This window comes from Herpailurus yagouaroundi, unplaced genomic scaffold, assembly GCF_014898765.1.
Source record: "Herpailurus yagouaroundi ecotype Mexico unplaced genomic scaffold, PumYag 28, whole genome shotgun sequence".
Classification (NCBI taxonomy): Eukaryota; Metazoa; Chordata; class Mammalia; order Carnivora; family Felidae; genus Herpailurus; species Herpailurus yagouaroundi.
This window is the reverse complement of record NW_024412376.1, coordinates 83,623,593-83,635,888: the sequence shown is the minus strand read 5'-3', so window position 1 is coordinate 83,635,888 and position 12,296 is coordinate 83,623,593. Positions and strand designations below refer to the sequence as shown.

Genomic DNA, 12,296 nt, shown 5'->3' with positions numbered 1-12,296 from the left:
CAGTCGGTTAAGCGTCCGACTTCAGTTCAGGTCATGACCTCACAGTTTGTGGGTTCGAGCCCCGCGTTGGGCTCTGTGCTGACAGCCTGGATCCTGCTTTGGCTTCTGCATCTCCCTCTCTCTCTGCCACTCTGCCACTCACACACACTTTCTGTCTCTCTCTGTCTCTAAAATGTAAACAAACATTAAAAAGTTAAAAAAAATTATATTCAATTTTAATCCACTGAGGTAAGTTAACTGAGCAATTATTCCTGTATTTCATCTCTACTAAAACACGTTTTTCTCCTTTTGAATACCTCTAAAATAGTGATGAGTGTTAGAAGCAACGGTGTCTTCATGCTGCTGGCAGCCTGGTGTCCATAAAGATGTAAATGTCACTACCTATTCATATACAAACTTGGTTGATATTCTGGTGACATAACTGGAAAATTACAATCCCTTGACATTTTATTGAAAAAGTTCTGGGGGGGGGGGGGGCTTTGTGGCTCAGTTAAGTGTCCAACTCTTGGTTTTGACTCAGGTCATGATCTCGCGGATACCTGAGTTTGAGCCCCACATCCCTGCTTGGGATTCTCTCTCTCCCTCTCTCTCTGTCTCACTCTGTTTCTGTCTCTGTCTCTGTCTCTCTCTCTCTCACTCTTTCAAAATAAATAAATAAAACCTTAAAAAAAATAGAAAAATCTCTGTAAGAATTTTTGAGGAATTAATATAAGACTAAGTCGTTGAGTTTTGTTGACTTTCTCTGGTAATATCAAGAAATATATAGCATCAAAACTTGCAAGATGGGTATGTGCGGCTTGAAAGAAAATGTTCCAAACAACAGTGAAATGATCTTATTTTTTTTTTTAATTTTTTTTAACGTTTATTTATTTTTGAGACAGAGAGAGACAGAGCATGAATGGGGGAGGGGCAGAGGGAGAGGGAGACACAGAATGGGAAGCAGGCTCCAGGCTCTGAGCCATCAGCCCAGAGCCCGACGCAGGGCTCGAACTCACAGACTGCAAGATGGTGACCTGAGCTGAAGTCAGACGCTTAACCGACTGAGCCACCCAGGCACCCCAACAGTTAAATGATCTTAAAAGAACTGCTACATCAACATTGCTCTCAAAAGCACAGAGAGAACCACACTGTGGGAAAGCATAGGCCTCAACATGTGAATCGAGAAATGATTCAAAATAGTCAGAAACTGTGAGGCTTTAGGAATATTTTAACTAAACATATTTAGCTTATATATTCCATTTTATATATGTATGAGGGTGCTGTATAACCAAGTCATTGAAAATAAATTTAAAAGTTACTTTCAATAAATTTAAAATAGAAATTGAAATTACTGTCCAATTTTCAGTGTTTTCTTTTTTTTTCTTTTTTAGTGGTAAGTAGAATAATAATGTATCTTACAATTAATGGCAACTTGGATATAATAAAATATATAGATATGTTTGCTTTTGTGTTGAGTAGTTTATTGACTAGAGAAAAGATCTAAGTAATATTCTCCATCTTGAGGAACTTCCTAATCAAGAAAGATAAATCCAACCTAAGAAACACTCAAGAAATCAAAACAGAATATACCAAGAAATAAATTTTGTAATAGAGGTTGTGTATGTGTTATTCAGCTGAGTCCATTTTGAGGGCTGGTGTCCTAATGAGGGAAATAAGTTACCAGCAGGGCCATAAAGCTTGCATTGGGTTTGGATAGGAGAAGGGAATATTGGAGGAGAAAAAATAAATTCTCCTTGCCAGTTGGGTCAACCAAATTGGCCAACAGATGATGGATTAAATAGTGCTGCTGTACGTCATTGTGCAATTCATATGGTGCACAAAGGTCTCCAACTGAGGGATGGGGAGAGTGGGGGGGCCAAAATCTAACCGTTACCAGCTTATACAGCAAAGCATTCCAGCAGGGAAATGAAATATTTTGACGAAAGCTGTGCCTTTATGCAACCGATCCATCCTAAAAGGGCACCTTTTTGCACTTCCCACAAAAGTGTGCTAGTGGAGGCCAAGGATGACGCATGTTACAGCCAGTGACTTTCCCATTCATCAGGGGAAAGCATTGCAAAGGTGGGTAGAACCTGATCAATGGCTTGACAGCAGAAAGATGCACTGCATATTTACAGGATAATAAAAATGTTCTTATTGGGAAATAGAAAGGACTAAGATTGGATAGGAAAATAGGGTTAGATTACAGAGGAGTTTGAAGATCAACTCCCTGAGAAAACTGGATAAATATTTGAAATTAAAGGCTGTGATTCATTACTAGGAATAATTATTTGTCCTGTAAGTGAAGTGTCTTGGAAATGTTGTCTGATCAGAACTGGCACAGCCATGGTAGTCTGCGGATGGATACATGGGAGAAAAAAGTAAGCAATTCTTATCTCTTTGAGCCAGGTCTAGTGGACAATAAGAAGCATTTTAGATTTTGAGTATGGGAATGATAATGCTTACAGAAAAAGGATATCACAACTTGGGGTGGTAAGTAGTAAAGGAAAGGGCAAAGTGAATTTGGAAGATAAATAAAGATGTAGTTCCTTTTTTTTTTTTTTTTTTTTTGAGAGAGAGAGAGAGTGTGTGTGTGTGCCCTCATGGGGGAGGGGCAGAAGGAGAGAGAATCCCAAGCAGGCTCCATACCCAATGCAGAGCCTTACATGGAGCTCAATCTTATGACCAGAAGATGATGACCTGAGCCAAAATCAAGAGTTGGACGCTTAACCAACTGAGCCACCCAAGCGCCCCAACAAGGATACAGTTCTGAGCCGAGCATGTGACCAAGGCACAGGCAGACAACTGAGGAGAAAAGATAAGGATACATAATGATTCCCATGTATCCATTCTGGGTGACTGAAAAATCACAGTATCACTGATAAAGAAATGAGAGAAATCAGACAGGTTGCTGAGGAATTAAGAAAGACTATTTACTAAAATAGAAACGCCTCATGAGTAAGAGTTTCAAAGGTCTATAAAAAAAATCCTTCAATCTCTAGATGATTAATTCTTAAAAGAAAAGAAAACAGAAAAGCAGTATTATTTTTTATAAAAGAAACCAAGAAGCTCAGGATGGCCAGAGGAAATGTTGCTGATTAGCCTAAACAGAATAACCATTTCATAAATGTTAAAGAAATGAGAAATAAAAATGTAAACCATTGGTTCACCGTATCTGCTCTTCCTTATGTCAAATCCTTGATTGTAGATTTGTTTTTCTCTCAAAGGAATACTGTAATCTCAGCTTATGAATCTAGTACAGTAAAACCTTGGTTTGTGAGCATACGTAATTCATTCCAGAAACATGCTTGTAACCCAAAGCACTTTTGTATATCAAAGTGAATTTCTCCATAAGAAATAATGGAAACTCAGATCATTCATTCCACGACCCAAAAATATTCATATAAAAATGATTACAATACTGGAATATAATGCGAAATAATAAAGAAAATACAAAATATAAAGAAAAATAAACAAACTAACCTGCAACTTACCTCTGAAAACCTTCATGGCTGGTGTGAGGGAGACAAGACAGAGGAGGGTTACTGTGTAGGACAACGTTCACTATCACTAATGGAATCACTGTTATTTATTGGGTAAACAGAATCTTTTTCTTTTTGTGCAACTTTAACAAGGAGCCTATCCAATGACACCCTCTTTTGCCCCCTTTCGAGGATATTGTGGAAATGGGACATTGACTTGCCCTTAAACAGATTCATCGTTTGTGATCATTGATCACATTGATCATCATTGTGATCAGTTGTGATCATGTGATATTCAGTGTCATGTACTACTCGTATTGCAAGACTTTGCTTGTTTATCAAGTTAAAATTTATTAGAAATGTTTGCTTGTCTTGTGGAACACTCGCAGAACAAGCAATCCAAGGTTTTACTGTATTTTCCTAAAGTGATGGCAAGTGGCGTTTCATCTCAACATGAGGCAGGCAGGGGGTCGGTAGGGTCAAGCACGCTTCCAGGGACCTGGAATGGAACCACCCTGTGATGGAGGGCACATACGGGGGCCGGAAAGAGAGGTGAAGAAAAGAGAGTCAGCTGCAGGTACTGGCAGGAAGCCCAGCCTAGCAACACAGTATATGGCAGGGAAGTCAATGAGCACCGTAACACCAGTCAATATCAAACCTGAAAAGTGTAGCATCAGCAGGTTTAGGGACAAGGGGAATTCTATAGGCAAGCAGGCAGCAGATGGAAGGTGTTCGAATTCCCTCAGGTGGGGAATGCACTACCCTTAGATGAGGTGTAGTGAAACTAAAGCATGACTCAAATTACACGTATTGGGTAGGCTGAGACTCGGGCACACAGAGGTAAGAAGGGATCCGGCTGCAAGAACGGGAATAGAAGGAAAGCATCAGACTTCTGGAATAAGGCAGCTATAAACATAAACAGAAAACTGAAAGATTATACCGTTTTCAAGGAACCTATCACGTAATGGAAATTACTACCTAATGGGATCAAGCTGTTTAATCTCCTCAAGACTCCATTTCCTTGTCTGTGACATAGGCACAGTTATTCCCTCATACTAGTTCTAAGATGTACTGTTAAGTGAAAAGGAAAACCACAAAACCATATTTATTCTGTGATTCCATTTATATTAAAAATCTGCATCCAAGCTTTTGTGGGAACAAATGTACACACACAAACACACAGTCACACGCACACAGGATCTGGAAGGAAACACATTCCGGGGTTATTAATGGTAACCATGGAGAAGAAAACGAGAGGGGTGCTTTCAGTTGTGTTAGAAACAGTTCTGTTTCTTTAAATATTTTGCAGTATGCAGGCGTTAATATATTACTTCTCAAAGAAAACAAATCTTAAAATATCTAACTCAGGGGATTAGCATGAGGTTTCAACAAAATAATGTTTGTTTCCGAGGTGTGAAGCACAGGGACAGTCACAGAGCTAGATCTCCACAAATGACAGCACTGTTGTCATTGTCACTGTTGCTGCTGCCGTTAGAGGGGCAAAGGAAGACAACCAAAAAATCCTTAAGAACACAGCAAAAGGAAAATAAAGCCAAAAGCACAGTTAGGAGCATAAACAAGCTATATTTAAACATCAGTGCCGAGAAGGCTGAAATGACTGACATGTGTTAAGCGGGATGGAGTCCACCTGGGAAGGTTCCATGGCGATGCAGCAGATTGAAAGGAATTCTGAGGTCAGGAAGCAATGTGATTTGCCAGCAAAGCACGGCCTCAGAATTATCAAAGTGGGTTGGAGGCGCTAAAGATCTAATGCTGCTAACATATCTAAATCCACTTTCAGGTTCAGACCATGTCAACGCCTTTCGCTTCTGAGATGAAACATTCTAGCAGGCAGTGAGAGACATCATATATAGGCCTTCCAGGGGAAAGACACAAGGAAGAGAGAGAAAGGTGGCTGGATGTAGAGAGCTTGCCATCTTTCCCCAGGTTGCCGGGAAGAATCAGGCCAACATTGCAGGAGGTTAGCCAACAGGAGAGGAGGTGAGTGCCTCACCTGCTATATAGCACCTTGTACAAAATACCCAGTCATGGGGTCTTTATTTCTGTGACAATACTTCAACTCCACCGTATTTCCATCTCCTCCATGGGGCTGATAGCAACCTGGGACCATGCTACCTGCGACCGCTCGCTCATCAGAGAGCTTCAGCTGTGCACTAGTGTAGGCTCATTGCCAATTCTTTCTGCTTCCTAGCAGCTCTTCTGGGCAAGCCTAATGTGGTTTTGTGGATGGCATGTTCATGTCCCCCACAAATTCACATGTTGAAACCCTAACTCCCAACGGGAAGGTACTAGGAGATGTGGCCTTTGGGAAGTAATCAAGGTAAGTATTAGTCAGGGTTTTCTAAAGAAACAGAACCAAAAAATTAGAGAGAGATGGAAAAAGAGAGAGATGGAGAGAGAGAGAGAGAGAGAGAGAGAGAGACAAACAGACAGAGAGACAGAGAGACACAGAGAGAGAGAGAGATTTGTTATAGAAAATGGCTCACACAATTGTGGAGGCCAAGTCCACAATCTGCTGTCTGGAAAACCAGGGGAGCCTGTGGTGTAATTCAGTCTGTAGTATACTTCAAAGGCCTGAGAACCAGGAGCACTGATGTCTGAGGGCAGAGGGTGGACATCTCGATTCAGGTGGAGAGTGAATTTGGCCTTTCTCTGCCTTTTTGTTCTATTCAGGCCCTCAAGAGATTTGATGATGTTCACTGGCATTGGTGAGACTACTCTTCTTTACTCAGTCTATCAGTTCATATGCTAGTCTCTTCCAGAATGTAATGAGCTAATCTAATTTAATGAGCTAAGTTTGTATCTGGTAAGAAGTCCTCCCTATCCCCACAGCTTTGCTAATGGGAACTGTGACCCATCCTTTTTTCCTTCCTTCCTTCCTTCCTTCCTTCCTTCCTTCCTTCCTTCCCTCCCTCCTTCCTCCCTCCTTCCTTCTCTCTCCCTTTCTTTCTCTCTTTCTTTCTTTCTTTCTTTCTTTCTTTCTTTCTTTCTTCTGTCTTTTAGTGAAAACCCCATATTCTTTATAGTTCAAGCTTATTTCGAGAAGGTGCAGCATTTTTATTTGTGTTTTGGATTAGCCTTTCAGTTGTATTAAAAAATGGAGGGATAAACTTGTTACTTTATTAAAATGAAATGAAGCAGATTCAAGTCAAAGGTTAAATCGTAGGTATTTCCCAACACGCCAAAACCCAACTTTCCAATACCGGGTGCTGGAGGCAAGAACTCCACCAAGGAAGTGTCTCAGGTCAGGAAGAGGGAAGAGCCCACCTGGAGGGCAAAGAACCTAGAAGTTTCCATAACCTGATTCTACCCATTTGCTAAGCTCCCCAGGTTCATGAATTACAATATTGTACAGGTCTCCTGCTTGTGTTTTCCTAAACATCTCACGTAGTAAATTACTATCATGAATATAGAGTATTCAATTTGAGGTCAGACGAGCAAATACTAGATCAATCAGGGCTTTGGACCACTTCCATCTGAAGAATCGAGGAAGCCGATCTATATTTGGAACCTTCCTTGTGATCCCTACAGACCAAGAGCCCAAATGTACAATTTAAAGGGATAAAACCAAACAAAAAGCCCACGGAAAGAACCTATGGTGTAGAGGGAAGCAACTTCAGACTATAGGTTAAGTATGTTGCCAAGAGCTCAGTCAGTGTCCTCCATGTGAAGGCCCCACCCCTCTTTCCACTAGTAAGCTGTAGGAGCACTACAGGCTGGGAGTCCCAGCCCAGATCTGCCTCTCTCAGGTTTCAGAAAAGCTTCAGTCCTAGTTGGGGTACATGTTATCCTAATGTTATCCCACCTGTTAGAAGTATCCAAGATCTAACTAATAAATAAGACTGCATGATTTTGAAGGTAGGTAGAATGCACTTCCTGGTTTTCAGTATGGAGAAATGACTAGGCATCCCTGGGTGCCAGAAACTGCAGTCATCGGCACAGCGCTGTGGCAGGCAATGTCAGCTCACAAAGCACCTCCCTCTCCCTAGTCATAGGCAGACGGGTAATGGTGGCACAGGGTTTATTAAGCCGTGTGCCTTAGTTTTTTGTTTTTTGGGTTCTTTTAAACATTTATTTATTTTTGAGACAGAGAGAGACAGAGCATGAACAGGGGAGCGTCAGAGAGAGAGGGAGACACAGAATCTGAAACAGGCTCCAGGTTCTGAGCTGTCAGCACAGAGCCTGACGTGGGGCTCGAACTCACGGACTGCAAGATCAAGACCTGAGGTAAGTCAGCTGCTTAACCCACTGAGCCACCCAGGCGCCCCTTAAGCTGTGCCTTAGTACAAGCGCTAGGGCTTGCCCATGGTGCTCTTGATGTATAAAGCCCAGATGTTCTGTCAATTCTTCTTGGGCATTGACACCAATACCAGGAAATTCACAGCTAAGTGGATATTGTACACAGGCTCATCATCTGTCACCTTCACGTAGTCAACAGTGGCAGTGGCCAGACACAGCACCAAATTCATCTGGAATTTGATCGTGGCCTTCACTTCATCCACTTTGGCCACCGTGTATTTACTGCGGGTCAGGAAGGAAGGGAAGTTGTATCAGCCTTATTGGGGCCTGGGCCCAAGATTCGTGGCATCTGCTTGATCAGAGATTCTGAAACCAAAAAGGCATCGTGCTTCCTGACTAATTTTTTATTCTTGTTGAGTTTCTTCAGTGCCTCAATGTCCATGTGGGGAATATCCTCAGCCTTGGCCTCATCACAGTGATGCTGGTCCCTCAAAATACATATGAAGAACTTGGGGTGGGGAGTGGCCTTAAGCCTGACAGTACTCAAGAAGCATTGGTCTTTCTGAGTGTCATAGTTCTTCAAGTTGATCTGTAGCTCCAGTCTCCAAAAACTTCCCGTGCTTGACTGGTTGCCCTGCAGGACTTCTCGCACTGCCTCACACAGGGTGTCATGGGAGACTGCTGCTCAAGGTGCCGCATGCCACAATAACCAGAAAAGACACAATGGAGGTTTCATTCTGAGGCCTCTTCTGTTGGCTTGTTCAGACCACCTTCTAGCTGCATGCTCCCATGGCCTTTCCTTGGTATGTACACCAGAGAGGGGAAAAGAGGGAGAAAGCACAGGTGTCTCTTCTTATAATGGCACTAATCCCGTTGGATCAGGGCCTACACCTATAACCCCACTTAACCCTATTTAGCTTCCTAAAAGCACCGTCTCCAAATACAGCCACACTAGGCACTTTAACATATGAATTTGGGGGGGGACGCCAGGGGGCAAAAACATTTAGTTCATAATAGATCCCTAAATAGAACTGATTTTCCCACGAACTTATAAGTGATATTTGAGAATGCCTCCAGGAAATTTAGAACTATGATTTCTTTATTAGCATAATATATACTGTTTGCTTTAATAATACAATGTTAAAGTTCTCGACAGAATATCAGGAAGGAGAAGGCAGACCATTCAGGTGGGGCCACCTGACAATGATCTCCCCAAGAAAAGGAATTAGCATGAAAGGGACTGGATTCCACTTCCTGTAGAAAAAAATGTCAGAAGAGGGATCAAGTGCTGAAAACATGAAGTTTGGGGGAAAAATGGAGAGGAGCAGCCAGTGAGCTGAGAGAAGCCTGTGCAATGCATGATGTTGTATTCCATAGCTCTTTTCTCATAGGGTCGCAAATCTGTTTGGATTCTTATGAAACACAGTGAAAGGGCCAAACCAGCAATTTTTTTCCACCCAGGAAAGTACCACCCTTGCAGGAGGTAAGAAGCAATGTGTAGCTGTGTTTTAGGTTGTTGTGATGACTGAAGAGCACCATTTACAGGCTTAATGTCCACAAAGCAAAGGATGGTTCCATAGTTTGAAGAACAGTGTTAGCCAAATATCAATCAGTTTTGTCTAAATTTACCTAAGTCTCTGAGGGATACCTGAGACCCTGGGTCACAGTTATTTGTCTATTCATTCACTCACACATACATTTATTAAATTCCTACTAACTGGAGAAAAGCTGGGATAAACCCACATGAGTTATACATGGAACCTGCTTCCAGGGAATTTATAATCTAAACGCACAACTAAATAGGATGTTTTCTGATACATTCTGTAGTAGTTGTGTAAAGAGATCAATAAGACAGTGATTAATTCAAACGAGGTGAGAATAGAGAGGAGAGCATCAGGGAAAATATGTTCAAACTGAGATAGAAAGGATGATTCGAATACCAGCCAGTTGCCATTGTAGCAGTGAGGAAGAAGGCCATTCAGTTGGAAGGAACAGCAAGTGCAAAGGCCTGGAGGCATGAAAGTATCTGATGTGTGTCACGTAGCATGGGATACAAACTATAATCTTGGTAGGTGAGACTGGAAAGGCAGGTTGTGACCGGATCGCGAAAATCCTTACAAGTCGTTCTAAGAAGCTTGGATCTCAATCCGTAGAAAATGGAGACCCATGAAAGAATTTGATCTAGAGAAATGACATAATTATTTATGAACTTAAAACACAGCTCACAGAAGAGGAGAGAATAGAAGGAGGAGAACGACTTGAGAGCATTGTACTAGTGCGGAGGAGAAAAAATAAGGAGGGTGGGAAAGGAAAGAGTAGAGTCAAGGAGATAGAGATAGGTATTTCAGAGCTGGAGTCAACACCCTCCCTATACTGTAGAGAAGTTAATTAAAAACAGTCAGGGTGGTTCTTCCAGGTTTCTGTGACCCCAGGTGAAAGTGAAATGTACTGATACGACCATTTCCAATATTGGCATTTTATGGACTTATAGAAGCCTAAATGGGGAAAGAAAAACAGAAGGCAATGGGGCGCCTGGGTGGCGCAGTCGGTTAAGCGTCCGACTTCAGCCAGGTCACGATCTCGCGGTCCGGGAGTTCGAGCCCCGCGTCGGGCTCTGGGCTGATGGCTCAGAGCCTGGAGCCTGTTTCCGATTCTGTGTCTCTCTCTCTCTCTGCCCCTCCCCCGTTCATGCTCTGTCTCTCTCTGTCCCAAAAATAAATAAACGTTGAAAAAAAAATTAAAAAAAAAAAAAAAAACAGAAGGCAATTTATCGTGACAAAAGCTACATGGTCTTGTGTTAATTGTGGATAAAGCTGTATTTACTTAAGCAGCTAGGAGTTTATCCTTCTGCAGTTCCCTGAAGGACTGGTTGGTAAAATCAGCTGCTATGTTGCTAAAATGCCAGCGGGCTTTAGAGGTAAATTCTCTCTCAAGGTAAGGAATTTCCAACACACAGTGATACCTCTGAAGTTTGTTTCCCTACCAATTTGGTCTTCCACTGACTTGCTATTATGTTTTCCTATAATCAGGACATAGGCCATCTGTTCGAAAATGCTTTAGCCTGAACAACATGGATGGGACGGATGGCAAGGGAAAAAGCCAGCAACATGATATTGCTACTGTTTTAATCTTAACAAAGCTTTCGATATGAGGGTCTCAATGTCCCCAGTAATCTTAACTCACAGAATGGACTGACAGTCTTTTCCCAGAGAAGAAGTGTCTTTGTTTTCCTCCTTTCTTTTTTTTTTTTTTATCTTTATTTATTTATTTATTTTGAAATAGAGAGAGAACATGAACAGGGGAGGGGCAGAGAGAGAGAGAGAGAGGGAGACAGAGAATCCCAAGCAGGCTCTACACTGTCAGCGCAGAGCCCCATTCAGGGCTCGAACTCATAAACTGTGAGATCATGACATGAGCAGAAGTCAGACACTTAACCACCCGAGCCACCCAGGTGCCCTGCTTTTCCTCCTTTCAATGCACCACTGTTCACTTGCAGATTTGGGAAAGGCCATTGGACAGGGTTCTAGCTTTGGCTCTGTGTCCACGAACTTCCAAGAATGGTGACCAGATTCTCAAAATCTACTCTGCTTACTGGAGATGCCGTCCTTTGAGGCCTACTAATTCGGCATGTCACATGGAGGCAAAGAATTTCCAAACTTGTTGGGTTATGGCTTCTGGCAACCGACGCTGCTGGCAATTGGAAGGCTTATCCTCTGTGTTTCTGTTTTGATTCCCTGTTGTTCCTGAAGTTTCAGGAAGGAAGTCAGCGGGAGTCAAACATATTTGGTTTTTATTACACCATCTCCATATAATCTTCCTCTACAATTGTTTAAAAATAATGCTCACGTCATTAAAGAAGAAAATAAACACCAGTCAATTGAGGCTGTATAGTTAAATTTAGAGTCTGAACTGATAACACAGAAGAGGTTCAAACTCAGTATTTTCCCATCAGCCAAAAGGCAAGGTAATTATATTAATGTTATATTGTGTAATTCTAGAATTTTGTACCTAGGATTTTGCCCCCTTTGGTCCAGGAATATTTCTTACCTATCTAAGTATCTCATGCATGCCATTAAATACCTAGCGTCCCTAAATACTTACCTAGTCCAGGGTTACAAAACAGTAAGCCATCTTTACAATAACTAACATCTATTGAGACCTTAACTGGTGCTAGACATGGTCTTAAGTACTTTAAATGTATTAACTCATGTAATCTGTAGTTATGTATGTATGTATGTAATTACTCACGTAAGAGTCCTGCTATCATTACTCTTCCTGTTGTTCCGATAAGCTACAGATGCAAAGAAAGAAAATTTTCCAAGCTAACAAAGCTACTGGTAGGAGAACTGGGATTTGAACTCAAGTTCTTGCACAGTCTGTATTTTTAACCATCAAGGAATAATTTTTGTTGTTGTTGTTTAAAATATGTACACACACAGGGGCGCCTGGGTGGCGCAGTCGGTTAAGCGTCCGACTTCAGCCAGGTCACGATTTCGGGGTCCGTGAGTCCGAGCCCCGCGTCGGGCTCTGGGCTGACGGCTCAGAGCCTGGAGCCTGTTTCCGATTCTGTGTCTC

General features: G+C 42.0%; 1 pseudogene; it reads right to left on the bottom strand.

Annotated features, from left to right (window-relative positions):
* Positions 1-7,762: 7,762 nt before the first annotated feature.
* On the bottom strand, positions 7,763-10,762 carry LOC121037845 (60S ribosomal protein L10a-like; annotated as a pseudogene).
* Between the last annotated feature and the right edge of the window lie 1,534 nt (positions 10,763-12,296).